This window comes from Nematolebias whitei, chromosome 12 (genome assembly GCF_014905685.2).
Source record: "Nematolebias whitei isolate Nwh7 chromosome 12, NemWhi1, whole genome shotgun sequence".
In the NCBI taxonomy this organism is placed as follows: domain Eukaryota; kingdom Metazoa; phylum Chordata; class Actinopteri; order Cyprinodontiformes; family Rivulidae; genus Nematolebias; species Nematolebias whitei.
Window position 1 is genome coordinate 20,641,172 of NC_056509.1, and position 14,215 is coordinate 20,655,386.

General features: G+C 41.4%; 1 protein-coding gene across 2 annotated transcripts in view; it reads left to right on the forward strand.

Moving 5' to 3' along the window:
- brms1lb (BRMS1 like transcriptional repressor b) overlaps positions 1-14,215 on the forward strand; it is a 340,636-nt gene that overhangs the window by 324,355 nt on the left and 2,066 nt on the right. The gene's annotated exons all lie outside the window — the stretch shown is intronic.

The window sequence follows — 14,215 nt, forward strand, 5'->3', positions numbered from 1 at the left end:
CTGCTGATCTGTTTCATGTTGCTGCTGATCTGTTTCATGTTGCTGCTGATCTGTTTCATGTTGCTGTGTTCATTCGTGCTCATCTGTTCACACAGACTCATGTCCATGCTGCTGTTCGGCGTATTGTGTTTATTGTTTTTATGCTATTAGTGCTTAGCATATTTTTAGTTGATGTTTTTCTTAGTTCATATCTTAGACCTTATTACTGTTTTTCTTTTACATTTTATTGTTGGATGTAACTGGGACCCTGTGTACATAATTTTGATCCACCACATGTACCACATGTGCTGCGAATGACAATAAAGAATATCTGTATCTGTAGAATACTTTCTGATTCATATATCCATTGTTATTATTATATTATTTTCATTATTTTTAAATCAGTTTATTTTTCATTTTCTTATTTTATCAGTTTCTTATTATTAATATAGCTATTATAGCTGTTAGCAGCACCTTTCTTTGTTTTATGCATTTATTCAAAAACAGTATGTAGCTTGAATTAACCACCTTTTTCCTCTTTCTAGTGAAGAGAAAGAGAAAAGAGTCCAGTAAAGAAAAGTCTTATTTCATCACTGAATGAACATGAAGAACTGAACCGGACACAGCAGGAACAACACTTGTGTCTTCTTCTGGATGAAACCCGTGAGACAAGGGACAGACAGATACACAATCATTAGTTGGAGGCAGTATTTTTATTTTTGTACATTTTTCACTTCTTATTTTCCTAACAATTTTTTTCTTAAGTGGTGTCCTTGAACATTAAATGTTCTAAACAAATTTTACAATGTTAAGTGTGTATAGTGTTTGTTTAAATCCATACTGGAAGTTGAGAAAAATTTCCTATTGCATTTGATCTTTAATGAATCATAAGAAAAGATTATTAGAATCTGCTCAACTGTTATTATGTTATAATTTTTTTTGGTTCTAGGATGAAGTGAGACAAAAACAGTCAAAAATTCAGAAAAGACAGTTATCAGTTATCAGTTATCGGTTATCATTTATCGTTTATCGGCCGTACAACTGTGGCCCGAGATATTCAGCTGGACTTTTTACCAAGGGCAGCATGGTACTGAGCAGTTTAAAACTTCATAATGAACAAAGGATTACAATGCTTTTCTGACCCCATTCAGATGCCAAGGACTTTATGGCTTCACGTGCCTGTTTATGACCACTTCCTGGGTGCAGCTAACAGGGGAGCGCAGGGTGCCACTGTGGCTCTATCACTCTATTAACAAAGGGAGGACACACAGCAGAGCAACCCATTCATCATCAAGCCTCCAGCCCGCCCTTCAGATGAGACAATACACACTGCTTTCAGCTCGTGTTTGCTCATCGTGCTGCAGATGCATGTGTGTGTTTGTGTGTGTGTCCAATAATGCTGGATCCCTATGCAGTAGAGGTAAGTGATGGCGACACTCCACACATCCTCTCCAGACAGCTGGAAGAACTCTAATGAGCCTGTGAACCTGCTGAAAAATGTGTGGTTATATGTTGCTTTTTAATCTGTAATTCTTCTTTCAAGATTGCACAAAGCAGAACTATTTTTGAGTGTTGCATCTTATTGTTTGAAAAACTCAGTGCCTCATATTCCCTGAATATAAATACAGAATGATCTCAACTTTGCCTAAGCCACTACATCATCCGTCTCCCAGGGTAACACAAGAATCCAGCCCACTTTTCTTCAAACCACAAAAAAATAAAAACAGTTGGGGATAAACAGCTTCCTGTGCTGCAGTTTATTGTTAACACTGACTGAATGAGTGTGTGCGTGTGGCTTAAGTTGTGTGTCATTCATGACAAGCGCCCAGCAGGAGGGGGACACACACTCCATCTTGTGACCTTCGCAGGTTGCTAACGTCGTTGCCATGGCAGCGCTGCTTGATGCTTTCTGACAGCTCTGATTCGCCCTTGACAGAAATAAGACTGCAGGCCCCACATCTCCCCTCGTCCTTGTCTCATTTACCGTGCATAGTGTCACATTCACACACACTGCAATATCCATACCCCCCCCCCCCCCCCACACACACACACACACACACACACGCTCTCACACAGTTAAATTACATTTTAACTCTTCATGCTGATGGAGAGCGCCCCGGCTGCAAGGCCCCCTGCCAGTCCTTTACAGTTTAGGATTAAAAAGTGAGATGAAGCCTTTCGAGGAGCAGAGACTTTACACATTCACAAAGAGTGCAACACACCTCCACTGTCCTCCTTCCTCCTTTTTCACCTCTCCCTTGACTTGCCCCCGAGGCTCTTTATTTTGGGCCTGTTTACAGGCTAAAGGCTCAGTTAAGACGGGTGGAATCACTGGACAGAGGTGTGATTTCACATCCCAGCCACTATAGCGTTGTGAGGAAATGTTTCACTCTATAATAAATGACGGTGAGGTGAGATAACCTGATGTATTTGATGATGAGCATAAACACATACACACACTTCCACTATTCTCTCCACTGTTAATCTCTGTCTGGGCTACACTGGGAACCTGAGTGCACACCCTTGACGTTGACAAAGAGCTTTGGGTGTTTTTTGGCAGTCCTCCCCTCACCTCCCCCCTCCCAGCTACCTGCTCCCCACTTCATCAAAACCACAGGCACCAAAAGCGGTGAAGGATCCATCAACTTCCCATGCTGAGAGACTATGTCATCAGTGAGGAACGTCTCCTGGGGGACAGTTGCTGATGGCTGACATGCATCAGAACCCCGGAGGAGAAGAGTAAACTGCAAGGCATTGAGAAAAACATAAAAAAAAATAAAAATAGCAGTGCACCAACTACATCCTTCAGGGAAAGTACTTTGTATTTGCTTCTATTATTTGTTCTATCTGGATTTAAGTGGCAAGGTTTCTTTTGGATTTTATTTAAAATCTCATTGAGGTTCTTCATCTCAAGAACCAGCTTCTAACTTTGGACATAACGCCAGCACTGACCAGCACCTGCCACCCAGCTCACATTGCATCCAACTTCACCTTCTTTCCTCGCAGGTGGCGCATCCATGTGGAGGTCATATCCTGTAGCTTCTTCAGAATGAGGTTGGCTGAGTCCCAGGAGCCAAGGATCAGCCACCAGATGCTCGCCAGCAAGCTTCCATCTCAGACCTGGCAGTATTTACCCTAGAAGTGCCTGTTGGTGCTGCCAGGCCAGCACTGTAAATAAGAATTTGTTCTTAGTGTTTATGCCTGGTTAAATAAAGGTGAAATATGATGTCACTTCATTGATGTCTTCAAATCACTCTTTGTCTGGGACTCATTTGTCCCAGTTGGACACTTGCCAAGGACAAAATTGTAAATTGAAATCCTACCAAGGGCCAGGGTGACACCCCAGAAAACACAGCAGGATCATCAGAGTATTCAGCTCCCTTCACCAAGTTCAGGTCTCTCTAATAAATGAGTCCCCAAGGCTCAATGGGACTAACCAGTATAAATAAAGGTTGAATGAATGTTAGGGTGGTGATTTTCAGAAAGCACCTAGAAATATATGTGTTTTATTTGCAGTAATGAGGACACTGCACCGGTGCGTTGTGGTGAAAAGAGAATGGAACCAAAGGGCAAAGCTCTTAGTTTACTCATCTGTCTTCCAACTCTCACCTACGATCTTCAGGTTAGAAATTATCACCAAAGTTACGAGAGCCTGAATTCAAGTGACAGAAACGAGTATCCTCTGCAGGGTTAACTTCACCTTGCAGAAAAGTTGAGGAGCTCTGTCATCCAGTGAGCTCTACATCGATACGTGCTGGCTAAGGTGGTTCGAGCATCTGATTTGGAAACCTCCTGGGCACCTTCCTGGATACATCTCACAATAAGGAGACCTGGAGCCGACCCAGAACTCACTGAAGGAAATATATGGTCCAGCTCTGAACTGGGACCAGTGTTGCTGGAGATGTTAGGATTTCCCTCCTGACCCTGTTGCTTCTGTGAGTCGAGCATGGAAAATTAAAAACTTTCCGTACCAAATACAACAGGGCTGAAGCTGAAATTAAGCTGGTCATTCTTTTCTCTATTTACTGAAAAACAATTAATTTACAAATTCAAAATATTTCTTTTTAAGACATAAATGACTATCATTGTACTAAACTACTGTTTGCAGATATTTGACACAACACGAGAAAGAAAAACCTACAATATATGACAAATAATTCTAATATTGGCTTGTTTACTTTAGGTTTCCCATGAAGCGTGTGTGTCTGTATCTGGGCCAGCTGAATTCATTACTTTGCTCCTCTGCTGGTTTAGACTGGTGTAAACTTGTTTTTAATTACTTATTTGTGTGCATGAAGGTCTTGCATATTCTGAGTGAGTTAGGAGTGTCAAACATGCACAGTCTGAGATTATTAATGATGCTAAGTTACAACAGATGCAAAAAGGCAGGTGGTTGGGGCAGTGAAGGAGGAATTTTGATAAAATGTCCCACTTCTTGATTTAGTGAGTCAGACTCTTCAAAATAGCCTTATTACTAATGTATTATTATTATTTATTATTATTATTATTTATTATTATTATTATTGTTGTTGTTGTTGTTAGCATAAACACATTCCTGACAGCTTCATTCTTTCCAAGTTTATTTTTCACACTTGCAACACTGAAAAACATTAGATTTTGAGTGTTTTTGTTGAATTTTAGTAAAAGCCTCTGGTAGGACATTGTGCTAAGTTGATGTGGGCTCAAATGAGACCATAAGGAAACCAGTTCCTGCATTAATGTGTGATTAAAATCCAAATACTTTCTTGGGTGTATTCAAAAAGTACCAAATAGAAATTGGTGTAGTTTATTACCAGTAATTAATAATTAATAATAAAAATAATAATAAAAAATTGGGAAACTAGCAACTACTGGTGGCCACATGACACAATTATCATTAAAATAAAAGAATGGCAGAGAAGCTGAGGTATAATCTTGGACGCACTGCACTTAATATAGAAAATATATTTACAGTGTTAATAAGTAGGTTATAATTGATGTGCTCCAAGTGTTTTTTCTTTGTTTTGTTTTTAATTTTCTGTCCAATAAACTTATTTAAAAAAATTATATCACAATCTCTCTCAGGTGAAACTTGGTCAATCTCAAGCGATGATGGAATTGCACCAGTTGCAGACAAAAACAGAGGATCTCAGAAATAAAATAAAACTTATTTATCTAAATAGCAAATCAACAGGCCAACATGGCAGCAAACCTTTACAAGAAAGCAATACTAAGTGCGAGGAATACACAAAAGGATAAGGACCAAATGTAATGAGCTACTGGAGAGGTGGTGAATGGAAACTGGTAGTAAACTGAGGGAGGAACGTGGAGACACCTGGGCAGATTGCAAATGGCTAATTAGGAACACATGAGGGTAGCAGACTTACTGAAACAAACACTGAGGTTGCTGACAGGGCAAATAGAAAATGGCACAAGAAACTTTGGGAATCAAGAACTAAACCAGAATACTAAATACTAAAGAAATACTAAAACACAAAAGATCTACACTGAACAGGAGAAACACAACAAAATATAAAATATAAAACATGAAGGAAATAATATTAATATGAACTAAAGGACTAAATAAAAATCAAAGGCAGCACAAATACGACATGGACAAGATGGCACACCATCACAAGCTAAAAATTCACAAACAAGTCAGAATTAACAGAAAACAAGTTTAGGAATGGATGTTGCACTCTTCAATTAGAGAAGACTTTATCACAGCTTTAAACTTCCCAAAAAAAGAAAAGCATTAAGCTCAAGTTTGGTCTGAAGATTATTCCATGACCAAGGTGCAGAGAAAGAAATCAATTCTCTACCAAGTTCAGAAATTTTTTAAGAACTAATAAAAGTAGCCAACAACTTATAACAGTTCTTTGAAAGTGGAAAAAAGAACACACAAAAAAAAAAAAGAGTAGTGACTATACATTATTCAAGGATTTAAGGAGTCAAGGATGTTTTATTGTCATACCAGCTCACATTTGCATGTTTGCGGTACGGAATTCAGACTCAGGTCACAGATCAAGAAGCCTAACAATTAACAAATAAATAAATACAAAAGAACATAAATAAAATATATATATGATAAATAAAGTTGAAAAAAGTGTAAGATGAACCGGAATTAAGTGCATCTCGAGTTCAGCAGTCTGACAGCTGCAAGGAAGAAACTGTTTCTGAGCCTGGTGGTCTTGCTCTGAATGCTCCTCAGCTGCCTGCTTAAAGGGAGAGGCTGGAACAGACTGTGTGCAGGATGAGTGGAGTCCTTCATGATGCAGAGCGCCCCCCCCCTGCATTGTGAAGTGTAGAGGTCCGAGGTGGTGGGAAGGCTGCTCCCCACAATCTTCTGTGCATCTTTAACCACGCTCTGCAGAGCCATCCCCTCAGCAGCAGTGCAGCTGCCATGCCACACGGTGATGCAGGTGCAAAGAACGCTCTCCACCACACAGCAATAGAAGCTCCTCAGGACATAGCTCCCAAGTCCAGCTCTCTTCAGCTTTCTGAGTAAGTAGAGACGCTGGTGGGCCTTCTTGACCAGACAGGAAGTGTTGGCTCTCCAGGTGAGGTCACTGGATATATGCATCCTCAGTTACCTGTATCAGGAGACCACCTCCACAGCTTCTCCTCCGGTGTGTAGGGGATGAAGAGGATCCTTGTCCCTTCTGAAACCCACCACCCTCTCCTTGGTCTTCTTCACATTGATGTAGAGATTATTGTCTCTGCACCAGTGTATCAGGTGTTCTACCTCCGTATTTGGGCTCATCACTGTTCGTGATGCGTCCCACTACTGCTGTGTCGTCTGAAAACTTCCCTATATGGCCACTGGCGTGTCTAGCCAAGCAGTCATATGTCAGCTGAGTGAACAGGAGGCAGCTCAGCATGCAGCGAGCCAGTGCTGAGGGTGATAGGGGAGGAGACGATGTTGTGGATCCTGACATTCTGAGGTCTGTTGGTCAGGAAATCCAGAATCTAGTTCCCCAGTGTGGGATTCAATCCAAGAAAGGAGAGATTCTGCACAAGGGTCTGTGGGATGTTGGTGTTGAAGGCCAAGGAGAAATCCAGAAAGAGCAGACGGATGTAAGAATTTCTGTTCTCCAAGTGGGCGAGGGCTGTGTGGAACACCAATGAGATGATGTCAGCAGTGGAGTGGTTCCTTCTGTAGGCATACTGATATGGGTCCACAGTGAAGTCGATAGAGTCCTTGATGTGGGTCATGACCAGCCCCTCGAAGCACTTCATGATTACTGATGTTAAGGTTATAGGTAGGTAGTCATTCAGGCCCGTCACTATGGAGCACTTGGGTACAGGGACAACAGTGGCAGACTTAAAGCAGGTGGGGGCAACTGCCATTGACTGTGAAGTGTTGAAGATGTCCGCCATCGCCTCAGACAGTTGGTGTGTGCAGTCTTTCAGTACCTGCCCTGGGAAGTTGTCGGGGCCTTCAGCCTTAAGCCCCCAGTATACTGCTGTGTACGTCCGTTCACGCGTACGTACGCGTGTACTGTACGCAGAGGGTTCAGACTTTGTACTCCAGTGTACACCCCGAGCAGCTTCACAGACAAGAGGCGTTTACCTTCAGGACAAATTGAGGTCGCCGATTGGTCATTTGCTGTCACGCCTACTGGATTGATTGACAGGCCGGAAAAAAAAAGTGAGCGCTGGCAGCCAGCCGCAGCGGTGTTCTGTGTTTATATGTTGTTAATAAAAAGATCTAAAAAACCCCAAAAAAACAGGGAGCGCTGGCTCTACAGCCCACACATCAGACCAACCCACCAGGAAATCTCCAGACCCTCCTGCAGCCAAGCTGGACCTGAGTTTAATTCGCTCGTGACAAATTCCTTCATTTGTCACCATTTCAGTCATGGCATCAACGGAGGAGGAAGAGATTACTTGCCTCTTGGCAAAAAACAAAAAAAACAAAAGAAAAGGCCAGGTCAGAGATGAAGGGGAATTTAATACATTGGTGTTGCATACAAAACAGTCCATCGCTGGACATTTTATTGTGCAACACCGCGTACGCATATGCAGTCGTAAAAATTTGAGCTTTGCACGGACATGCCCTGGGGGGTACGCTCATACCTCTGCGTACGTACGTGCGTACTCTGCGTATGGATGTACACGGCAGTATACTGGGGGCTTAAAGGCTCCAGTATACTCGCATGGACCTTTTTCCACACGGACTCAACACGCACTGTCCGCAGAGGGTTGAGACTTCATACTCGAGTGTCCACCCTGAACGGCTGAAGATCAGCTCCACAGGCAAGGGACATTTATCTTTGGGACAAATTGAGGTAGCCGATTGGTCATTTGCTGACACGCCTACTGGATTGATTGATGGGTCACACAAAAGAAAACGAGAGCTGGCAGCCCCAGCCACAGTGGTGTTCTGTGTTTATATGTTAATAGAAAGTTCTAAAAAAAAAAAAAGAAAAACAGGGAGTGCTGGCCTTGCAGCCCACACATCAGACCAACCCACCAGGAAATCTCCAGACCCTCCCGCAGCCATGCTGGACCTGATTTGAATTCGCTTGTGACAAATTCCTTCATTTCTCACTATTTCAGTCATGGTGTCAACAGAGGAGGAAGAAGAGATTGCTTTCCTTTTGGCAAAAAAAACTAAAGGAAATGTCATTAAACCTGATCAGGAATGAAGAAGAGGATTTTAAAACAGTGGTGCCACATACAAAACAGTCCGTTGCCAGACAGTTTATTGTGCGACAATGAATACGTGGACGCGGTTATAAAAATTTAGCTTTGCACGGACATGTCCTGTGGGCATCCGCTTTGACTCTAATCCAGTATGCACAGACCTCCGTGGACTGACATATGCCCGAGTATACTGGTTCCTTTACGAGGGCTGATTCCATGGAGGGTCTTGTTATTCCCTATCTGTTACGGAAGCAAGCACAATCCCTAGTATAGCTCATGTGCACATGCACTAAAAGCAATACTATAGGTTGCATGGATCGCCGTTGAACATGCTAGATTAAGGGAAATATACTAGTATAATTCTGTTTATGAATATTCTTAAGTTACTTAGAAAATCATGTGTTCTATCTATTTTCATGTTGCTTATTTACGCCACTCACATTTCCGTTAAAATCATTGACATATTTATGTCATGGTTAAAATGATATGCAGCTTCACCACTGAGTGGCGCTGTTTCACCATGGAAATAATTCATTCTGTATTTTGTAGGGTGTTTTTCATTCAGCCCAGGCTGGTGGTCAGGTCTAATGCGTCGCATATCATCTTAACTAATGACTTGTAATGGAAATACAAGTGACATAAATTAACTACATGAAGATCGGTGGAGATACAGCACATACTTTTCTAAGCAAATTAAGACAGTTTTTATTCATAAACAATGGCAATCCATGCGACCCGGAAGTACACTATGGATCGTGCTTCCATAACAGATAGGGGAATGACAGGTCTTCCTCACATCTGCTGTGGTCACACAGAGGGGCGTGTCACCGGGTGGTAGTATAAGTTTGGTGCTGGGGGGTTGTTAGGACCCTCAAAGCGAGCATAGAACTGATTGAGTGCATCTGGTAATGAGGGGTCCCTTGGGCATTGTGCATCCCTGATGTTGTAGTTGGTAAGCACTCGATGCCCTTCCACATATGCCGGTGGTCGTTGGTGATGAAGTGACCCTGAATTTTCTGGGTGTACTGTATGTGGCTTTGGCCCTTGCAATGCCTGCAGTCAGTCTTTTCCTCACCTCTTGGAATGCTGATGCCTCACCTGTCTTGAACGCAACGTCCCTAGCTTTCAGCAGAGCTCTCACCTCAGCATTCAGACAAGGTTTCTAATTTGGATAACAGGTTACAGTCCTGGTGGTGATGAAATCATCAGCACACTTGGAGATGAAGCCAAGAACGGAGGAGGTGTATTCTTCCAGTTCCACCTCTCCCTCATATGTAACCGTCTCTCTGAAGACCTGCTAATCTGTTAACTGAAGACAGTCCTGGAGCACAGAGGCTACATCCCTGGGCCACACAGTGACTGTCTTCTTTGTTGGCCTAATCCATTTCATCATCGAATGATATGCTGGTGCCAGCAGGATTGAGATGTGGTCAGAGAGGCCAAGATGGGGTGAGGAAGAGCTCTGTACGCACCGTAAATGTTAGTGTACACATAGCTATTGATTTGTACTTAAAAATACACCAGTGCTCTTGTCTTTTTATGCTCAAAGAAGGTCAAGAAACCAGATTATAAAGTACACAATGATGTTTCCTAAGTACACAATGATGTTTCCTAAAGAAGGAATTGGTTGTGAAATTTTCATTCAACCTTTATTTAGACAGGTTAATCGCATTGAGCGTCATGCAAATAACTAAAATATGTGGAATATAAACAATAAAGTGAGGTTGAACTTATTAAGTGTAGAACCACTAGACTGAGGAACAGCTTCTACCCTGATGCTGTTAGACTCCCTAACAAAATCCTTAACCAGAAAAATCACTACGAAAAAGAAGAAAGAAAAATCACTATAATGCCATTTAAATGGTGATATGTGACTTTGTGCTGCTGATTATCCATGCTCCTGATTTCTTGCCTTTAAGCTGTTATATTCATACCCATCTGCTCACAACAGACTCATGTTCAGGCTGCTCTTTAATATACTATATTATATTACATTATTAGTGTTTAGCATATATCTTAGATTCTTGTATACCTGTTCTTTTTATACTTTCTATTTTTGCTATTTTTGTGTGTAAATGGGACTTTGGGTACACAAATTCGTTCCACCTCATGTTTCACATGTGATGCAAATGACAATAAAGAACCTTGATGCCAAATGCCCAAATAATTGTAGGATGAAACTTATTGGATAAAGGCTCCTTACAAGGTAAAAATATTTACGGTAAATGGAATGCACTTATATAGCGCCTTTCTATTTTATCAAGATACTCAAAGCTTTTTACAACACAATCTGTGCCCTCATTTACCCATTCATACAGCACTCTACTAGATCTCTACAAAGAATAATCAGTGCTTTATCACATTCATACACGAATGGGACACACATCGGATGCAATGAGGGGTTCAGTGCCTTGCCCAGGGACACTTCAGCATGTGACTGCTGGTGGAATCAAACCCCCCAACTCTTGCATTGAAGGATGACTGCTCTAACCACTCAGCCACAGCTGCCCCATGGTAACACCAAGGTAATGGGTTCTGGGAGTGATTTTATTTTTTTTTTAAGTTAATTTGATTTTAAATCACATTTACTGGACTAACTTTAAGCCTCACAGTGTTGCCTGCAGCTGCTGAAACACAGTTTGAAGTTCCCAAACAGCCTAGCTTAAACTAGACAAGTGACAAGTAAAGAATAGTGTCATCTACATAAAGGTGTACTTTAGCTGTAGACAGATTCATTCTAATGTCAAACACATAGATGGAGAATAAAACGTAGCTTTTCTGAACCTTACATGTGAACTTTAACATGTTTTGACATCTCCTTTATCTACTCTGAAAGAACATATTCCAGATGAGTGTGTCTGTGGAAACGGTAAGTATTTCTACCATTTTTTCCCCGTTAAAGATTGTGAAATTGTAACAACTTGCGCTGGTCCTCCACAGGATGGTGGCTTGTACATGACTGTGTACTGTGTATTATTGTGTAATCCCTCTTTATGTCTGCTATAAATCCTATTTGAGGTAATGTAGAACACTTTAAGACTCTGTCCTCTTGCCTGACTCATCCTGAATTTCCATTTTGCTCTTTTTTATTCTGTCTTTGTCAATTCTTTTTATTTAGTTTACACAGATTGGCTTCCTTTAACCAGCTGGAAAAAAAAAAGAGCTTATCGCAATAAAATTAAGCAAGCATTCTTTTTGTCAGTACTGTCTCGTTATCGTCCTGCATTCCTTTGTCATGTGTTTGTGTGTACCTGTAGTTTCCTGTCTTTATCATTTATTTCCCCCTTTCCTCTATTCCATTCTTCGGCACTTTAATTGACATAATTACAGGATTACAGAGTAAAGCTGCTACTCTGTCACTTCTAGGCTGAAACTGGCGAGGTGACAGCACCGAGGCGGGATCCGCACAGCTTCTCGGTTTGACACCAACACCCAGGAGGACAACAAAGATAAGGACGGTTAGAGGGAAAACCCTCATTCTGACAAGAGCAAATTAACCTACTGTGCCCGACAGAAAGCTGTTGCCATCTCCTCCCTCTGCCCCGTTCAAACTCCCCCTCCCTCCGACCTGCCTTGTTGTCACATCGCCTGACGCCCTCCTTAAAAAAAAAAAAACTCCTGCTGTGTTTCCCATTTTTTAATCATTATTTCCCAAGATCAGCTGTTAAAAAAGTTGAAGTGTTTTGTCCTTTTGTGCAACTTGTCTCGTTGGTACATGTTTACATAATTAACCTGAAATTTCTTCTTCTCTTAATTTGTCCCTGTCACTCTTTAGTCCCATACTTCTCATTTGAGAGTCTTCCACGATGCGTTAAAAAATTGGCAACTCGTTCTCACAGACTCCCTACTTTTTCTTCCATCCTTATATTTCCTTTCCTCTTAGTCCTTTTATAATTATGGGCATGGAGGTGCATTAGCCTCAGGCGTCTCACCTGGTGGGGGTCGTTGCTAATTATACCCCGGAGCTAAACAAACTGAAACTGTGTCTTTATCAAGTCTTTATCTATAATTCCTCTGCAACATCTGAGGCATAAATTAAATATTTTAAGTATTCCAAGTCATCTGTTGCAACCAAAGTGAAATTATTCATGTCATGCTGGTTTGATTCTCTTCTTGTCTGTGTAGTGGACTAAGCCTACGTCGAAACCCAGTCTAAGGTCAAAACTCTTGACCTTTAGAACCTTGTGGGATAGAAGCTGTCATTTCATGTATTTGAATACATAGATACAGGTTCACCCATCCTGAGACTTTCTTTCTTGAAGATTCAAGTGAAAAGAACACTCTCTTTTTATTATCATTACTATCTTACAAATGTTGATAATCAAAGTGTCTTAGTTCAAACCATTTTAGATGTTGCAGTGAACTAATCAATTTTATTAACTGAGTAATGATTTTATTCTCATGTTAAAAGCTGTGCAGAGTTTATGCATTTTTCTGATTTCTGCTTTTGAATGAGCAAGTGTGTGCGTTTACAAGGTTACAGTCAAACGAAAAACAAGTTGTTATGTTAAAACTGTCATGTTTTAGAATCCTCTCAGACGTAAATAGAGATGTTTTGCACCTGTGTCTTAGGCACGCCAAAACAGAACCCTCTCGGTCTGTGAGAACATTTCTGAGCTGTCCCATAACAATTCTCGCTGTCTCTAACCTATTACGTCACAAAAACACACCCCTTCTGGTCGTTTCTGACCAATGAAAAATCCCAAAAAGTGAACCGGGAAAGAGCCTTTAAAATGTCAGTACTTCCTGGTCTACACAGACTCACAGAGACTCACGGACTCACGGAGTTACAGAGTTGGAGAGTTGTCAGACTTCAAGAGTTCTGTGGGAGTTCTGTAAACTACACGAGAGCTAAAGTTCTGATGGAGTGCTGTTGGAGTTCCTGACATGACAACGAAGCTCTTCCGAGTTCCATGGGATTATAACATTTTCCACTGAGGTGAATGTGTGTCGAACAGAGCCTCGCCACTACTTCTGACGGGCAACAGCCATTCTAAGGAGACGCTGGACCGGTAGCGTTAACGGAACACCATATCTGCTGATTATCATCAGAGAGGTAATGGGTCAAGTTTCCTACCAAGCGTACCGAGGCGAGCTGGGCTTCTGATGGAGAGTGTCGGTTCTGGCGAACATTCCTCCCCTCCCATTCAATCTTAACTCCCTCTAAACTTCTTCCCATCTTTAAACTTTTCTATCAAGTAGAAATTCTTCCAGATATTTAGAAATGTCTGTGTAAAATGCTCACCCACATTCATGTGGGCAAAAGATCATAGTTGTACAGTTTTATAAATGTCTGTGGTGCAGCAACGGAAAAATCATGGCCGTATGATTTTTCCTGATTGATTGCTTTATTGTTATTTTCATAATTTGCCAAATTAATGTAAATGTTTGATGTTAAATTTGATTCTGTAAATAAATGACCGCATTCATTTTGATGGGTCAAATATAAATGACGTCTCACGTTTGCATTTCCTTAAATTCAATGCACGTTTTATTCAGTCCAGAAAAATGAGGAACTCGCGTTAAATGATGAATATATCCCCGCATCTGTTCATCTACATCTGTAATGTCCAGTCGAGAGGTTCTACAGAGCAGCGGTTTAGAAGAG